We start from the raw sequence: 6,244 nt of genomic DNA, 5'->3' as shown, positions 1-6,244 counted from the left end.
GCTGGGGAGGGGGAGAGGAAAAAGGGGGCTCGGTGTGGGAAGGCCTCCTGGAGGAGGTGAGCCGTGAGGAGGGCTTTGAAAGGAGGAAGAGGGCTAGTTTGGCGTCGTCAGAGCGGGCCGCTCTCCCACAGGGGAGCCATTTGGAAGCGGGAGCTGAGCCCAGCAGCTGCTGGCGGATGTTTCCACCACCGCTTTCCCTAATGGGAATTCCACCGGACAGAGGGTGGAATTTGACGGGGTGGAGGTGGCGATCGATGGTGACCCTGCTCAGCCGCTTCTTTCAGTTTCCCCTTCCAGCATTCGATGTTGGCCTACGCTGGGTTATCCGGGCTTCTCCCTGATATCACCAGAGCCGCCGTGACCAAATGAGGGACTTCTCGTTGGTCTCGCGGCCTTTGGACGAATGGTGGGGACTGGGGGAAAAGTCGCACTTCTGCCCCGCCGAAGGCAAGACAGTGGGGCCGTTTAGCCAGGTCGGAGCCTCCTCCCCGAGGGCTGGAGTTCATTTTGGTTTCTAGGCCCCAGGAGAGGAAATCTAATTAGCTCCGTTCTTGGCGGCAGGCCAGGCCTAAGGCTACAGGCTACAGTCGGACCCAGAAGGCGATATTCAGGTCAGCGTGGGGAAAACATAGGCCTGGGGAGTCAGGAGGACCTGGGTTCTAATCCCGGCTCTGCCACTTGTCCGCTGTGCGACCCTGGGCAAGTCAGTTCACTTCTCCGGGCCTCAGTTCCCTCATCTGTAAAATGGGGATTTAGACTGCGAGCCCCATGTGGGAGAGGGACTTGTATCTACCCCAGCGCTTAGAACAGTGCTGGGCGCATAGTAAGCGCTTAACAAATACCACAAATATTATTGCTATTATTAAGCTCTCTTTTATTGGTTCAGAAGGGTCAGGCGCTCTCCCCTCATTTTCCCTACTCTAGCCCTGAGCTAGGGTTAGGACCTCGGAATTTTACTTCCTGCAATTTCCTCTCCTCGTGGGCTAGGCACGCGGTAAGCGCCCCATAAATTCCGGTGATCGATTGATTGGGGAGAGGAGAACATGGATGGGGAGTCTTTGAGGGAGCTCACATTTGATGGCTTCTCTGATTGACTGATTGCGGTTCAGATGGTCTGGGATGTCTCGGGGAGTAAGGGAGGGAAGAGGCGGTGTCAGTGGAGGCTTTTAGGAGGATGATAGTCCAGGGAGTCAGTGAAGGAAGAATAGCAGCATTGTTGGGCTGGCGAAAGGGTAGGTTGTAAATTGAACGGGGAAAATTTTATAGTCGCAGTGGTCAGCGTGACTTTTGGAATTCGACCGAGACTGTTCAGCTGTATGAGAGCAGGGGAGGGAAAAATATCCGGGGCTGGGAGGCAGGAACATTGGAGGGACAAGGGTGGGGGTAGGGGGCAAGCAATTAAGGAGTCACAGAGTCAGGGGAAGGACCTTCGAGGCTTGGAAAGGAAGGGCCGCTAGCAAGTCGAGAAAAGGAGGCACAATTGGGAGAAGCAGAGACGTTTGAAGAGCTTGGAGGAGGAAGAGGGATTAGGAGCAAGATGGCGGGTTAGGAGGCTCTGGTCTTGAAGTGGAAGTTCCGAGTTGGATGTGCGGAGGGTTGAGTTTGGAAGGAGGATTCCCGGAATTTGGTCATTCTGTTGGGAGTGGAGGCCGTAGGGGTGGGGAACCGGAGGCCGGCGGAGTCAGATCAGAGTGCCAACACCGGGGCGGGAGTGTGTCGAGGATCAGCAGCGGGAGTATTGGAAGCTCCGACGGTCGCAGTTCGCGCTGGGGTGGAGAAGAGGACGGTGACGGAGGTTTCAAACTCACGTGGACATGGATCCGGTCAGGCAGTTGTCGGAGGAGACTTTACCATGTGAGCTTCAAAAATGGTCAATCTTTGCAATCTTTCGACCTTCACGGTCGGCCCCCAGAATTTTGTGATTCCCGTGCAACGTCCCCTCTCACAGCGAAGGCTAAGCTATATAGTTGCAGTGGGAATTCGGCCCCCAGGGCTTGGATTTTTAGGGTTTTAGGTGATTAAATCTGGCTCTATCCCTCAGATCTTGTCTTTTTAAAAAAATTAAGACTGATTTCCCGGCCTCCCAGGGCACAGTGGGTTTAAGTTTTATTATCATTTCCACCGCCTAAATAAACTTAATCTGTCAATGGTATTTCCAGAGCACTTACTGTGAGCAGAGGACTTTGGGACAGTAGAGTAAAAGTAGAAAACACAGCCCCTGAGCTCCAGGTTACAATCTAAAGGGAGAAGACGGAGGGACACAAATGATTTGTAAAATAATGGGAGCAGGAGAAAGAACAATACAGCAGGAGTGGATAGCAGCCGGAAAAGTAGCAAAATAAGGGCGAGTTAGCGTAAATCGAGGTATACTTAAGTGTTAAGGACAACTATCGGATGGATGTGACTTAAATCGATTAATGAATCCATCCTAATTCTGCTGCAGATGACTGAAATTGCCAAAGCCTTTTAGACTGTGAGCCCACTGTTGGGTAGGGACTGTCTCTATGTGTTGCCAACTTGTACTTCCCAAGCACTTAGTACAGTGCTCTGCACACAGTAAGCGCTCAGTAAATACGATTGATGATTGATTGATTGATTGATTGAAGTCACATCTCTAGGAGGTCTTCCCCATTTCATTTCTAAGCCCTGTTAATACCCCTCAAGGGCCTCTCCAGGACTTCTGCACCTCCTAAACATTTACATACTCACGGCCTCTCATAGTATGCAACGATGATGATGATAATAATAATAATAATAATAATAACTGTGCTAGAAACAGCATGGCCTAATGGATAGAGCAAGGGACCTGGGAAGCAGACCTGAGTTCTAATCCTGGCTTTGCTACTTGTCTGCAGAGAGAACTTGGGCAAGTCTCTTCTCTGTGCCTCATTTACATTGTTTATAAAACATTCTTTCATTCAATCTTATTTATTGAGTGCTTACTTTGTAGGGCACTGTACTAAACGCTTGGAAAGTACAGTTCAGCAACAGAGAACTGGTGCGGCCTGGTGCAGACAACAAAACAAAACCAAGCAAGTGGACAGGCATCAATTGCATCAGTATAAATAAATAGAATTATAGATCTATGCACATCATTAATAAAACCCAGGTCCTCTGAATCCCGGGCCTGTGCTCTTTCAACTAAGCCAGGCTGCTTCCCTTGTACTTCCCAAGTGCTTAGTACAGTGCTCTGCACACAGTAAGCGCTCAATAAATACGATTGATTGATTGATTGATTACATACTCTACGCTTTAAGCACTAACTCATGGCCCTACCTCCTTTTCATCCTTGCTCCTAGCTGTAATTTATGTTAATGTCTGCCTCCCCCCTTCTAGACTGTAAGCTCCTTGTGGGCAGGGATCACATCCTACCAACTCTACTGTATTGTACTTTGCCAAGCACTTAGTACAGTCCTGTACATATGGTAAGCACTCAATAGATACCACTGACTGACCGATTGATGATAATAATAATAATATTAATAATGATGGCATTTATTAAGTGCTTTACCATGCGCAAAGTAGTGTTCTAAGCGGTGGGGAGTTACAAGGTGATGAGGTTGTCCCAAAGGGGGTTCACAGTCTTCATCCCCGTTTTACAGATGAGGTAACTGAGGCCCAGAGAAGTTAAGTGACTTGCCCAATGTCACAGTTGACAATTGGCAGCGTCAGGATTTGAACCCATGACCTCTGACTCCAAAGCCCGGGCTCTTTCCACTGAGCCACGCTGTTCTACTGTACTCTCCCAAGGACTTAGAACAGTGCCACACACCCAGTAGATACTCGTTAAATACTGCTGAATGATTAATTAAATCAATTTAGCACATTCGTGTGATGAATGCAATAATCCACCGTCACCATTAGAATCACCATATACTAGAATGACCTGTTTGGAAGTTTGTTCATTTTTAAATACTTCCTATTTTATTTTCCTGCGGGGATTTCCCTTTCCCCTGCTCTCTAAAGAGTCGGGGATTTCCTTGGGTAACTGGTGCCCATTGTTAGTTCTGGCTTATTTTTGGGGTTAATGTCAATTTTTCTTATCTTTCCCAAATAGCAATCTAATCTCTATTTCGAAGTTTAGATATTAAGTTTGGGATTGATGCTGGGATTCAATCACCTAAATGAAGTTTGCCGGAACACTGCTAAAAATGCCAACATGTAGCTGTGATGTCGCACTCGTCTAGTCTTTTGCATGACCTGCAGATAATAATAATTGTGGTATTTGTTTAGTGTTTACTATGTGCCAAGCACTGCATTAAGTGCTGGGCTAGATATGAGATAATCAGGTTGAACACAGTCCCTCTCCCTGGGGGCCGGCTCCCTGGCTCAGGAGTCAGGTTGGGATTTAGGGCGAGCTGGATTGGGTTTAAATATGAGTGGTTTGAGGGGAAGAGAAAGTTTTTGGGGGAAGGAGAAAGTTTGTGGGGGAAGGGGAAAGTTTTGGGGGGAAGGGGAAAGTTTTGGGGAATGGGGAAATGTTTGGAGGGGAGGAGAAAGGTTTGGGGGAAGGGGAAAGGTTTGGGGGAAGGGGAAAGGTTTGGGGGGAAGGAGAAAGTTTGGGGGGAAGGGGAAAGTTTTGGGGAATGGGGAAATGTTTGGGGGGAGGAGAAAGGTTTTGGGACAGAAAGGTTTGGGGAAAGGGGAAAGGTTTGGGGGGAAGGGGAAAGGTTTGGGGGAGGGAAAAATTTGGGTGGAAGGAGAAAGGTTTGGGGAAGGGGAAAGGTTGGGGGGCAGGAGAAAGTTTTTTGGGGAAGGAGAAAGTTTGGGGGGGAATGGGGACATTTGGGGAGAAGGGGAAAGGTTTGGGGGAAGGAGAAAGGTTTGGGGGAAGGGGAAAGATTTGGGGGAAGGAGAAAGGTTTCGGGGGAAGGGGAAAGATTTGGGGGAAGGAGAAAGGTTCGGAGGAAATGGGAAAAGTTTGGGGGAAGGAGAAAGTTTTGGGAGGAAGGGGAAAAGTTTGGGAGGACAGGGAAAGGTTTGGGGGAAAGGAGAAAGGTTTGGGGGGAAGGGGGAAGTTTTGGGGGAAGGAGAAAGGTTTGGGGGAAGGAGAAAGGTTTGGGGGGGAAGGGGAAAGATTTGGGGGAAGGAGAAAGGTTTGGAGGGAAGGGGAGAAGTTTGGGGGAAGAAGAAAGTTTTGGGAGGAAGGAGAAAGTTTTGGGAGGAAGGGGAAAGGTTTGGGGGAAGGAGAGTTTTGTGGGGAGGCCACGGCGTGGCCCCTGGTGCGGCCCTCCGGCCCGTTTCCTTGGCTGCGAGGAGGCTGCGGCCTCCTTCCTGGCCCCGGTTGGAGGCCGCCTGCGTTCTGCTGTCTGGCAGGCTCTCTTCTCCAGCTGGACCTCACCCTGCTACAGACACACGCCCAATCCGTCCCCTCCAGTATCGGGGGCTCCCAGGAGGTCCATTTAAGCCCTTCCTCCTGAACCTGTTCTTTTCTGGAACTTCCTAACTACCTTGGGCAGCTGAAAAAGAAAGCCCACCCCCGAAACAAAAAACCACTAGGCCTTCTCTGGCCTGGTATTAAGATGGCATCGCCTGCCCTGGATCCCTTCCTCTCCTTGCCCCGGTCCTCAGCTCCCGGGTCCCTCCAGCAGTGGAGAACACAAGCCCACTGTTGGGTAGGGACCGTTTCTATGTGTTGCCAACTTGTACTTCCCAAGCGCTTAGTGCAGTGCTCTGCACACAGTAAGTGCTCAATAAATACGATTGATTGATTGATTGCTATTACTCCATTTATTTATTTATTTTATTTGTCCATATTTATTCAATTTATTTTATTTCGTTAATATGTTTTGTTTTGTTGTCTGTCTCCCCCTTCTAGACTGTGAGCCCACTGTTGGGTAGGCACCGTCTCTATATGTTGCCAACTTGGACTTTCCAAGCGCTTAGTACAGTGCTCTGCACACAGTAAGCGCTCAATAAGTGCGATTGAATGAATGCTTCTCCGTTGGAGCCTTGCCAGGGCCTCCGGTAGGAACATGCCGTTCCCCTAAGTTGCCGTCTCGGCCCTTTGGCCATTAAATGTTTTCTTTCTTCCAGGAGGCCCCGGGGAGCTGGTGGGCGAAACGCAGTGAGCGCTCAATAATCATTCAATCAATCAATCAATCGTATTTATTGAGCGCTTACTGTGTGCAGAGCACTGTACTAAGCGCTTGGGAAGGACAAGTTGGCAACATCTAGAGACAGTCCCTACCCAACAGTGGGCTCACAGTCTAGAAGGGGGAGACAGAGAACAAATCAATCAATC

The sequence above is a fragment of the Tachyglossus aculeatus genome, chromosome 6 (assembly GCF_015852505.1).
Source record: "Tachyglossus aculeatus isolate mTacAcu1 chromosome 6, mTacAcu1.pri, whole genome shotgun sequence".
NCBI lineage: Eukaryota > Metazoa > Chordata > Mammalia > Monotremata > Tachyglossidae > Tachyglossus > Tachyglossus aculeatus.
This window is presented reverse-complemented; position numbering follows the sequence as displayed.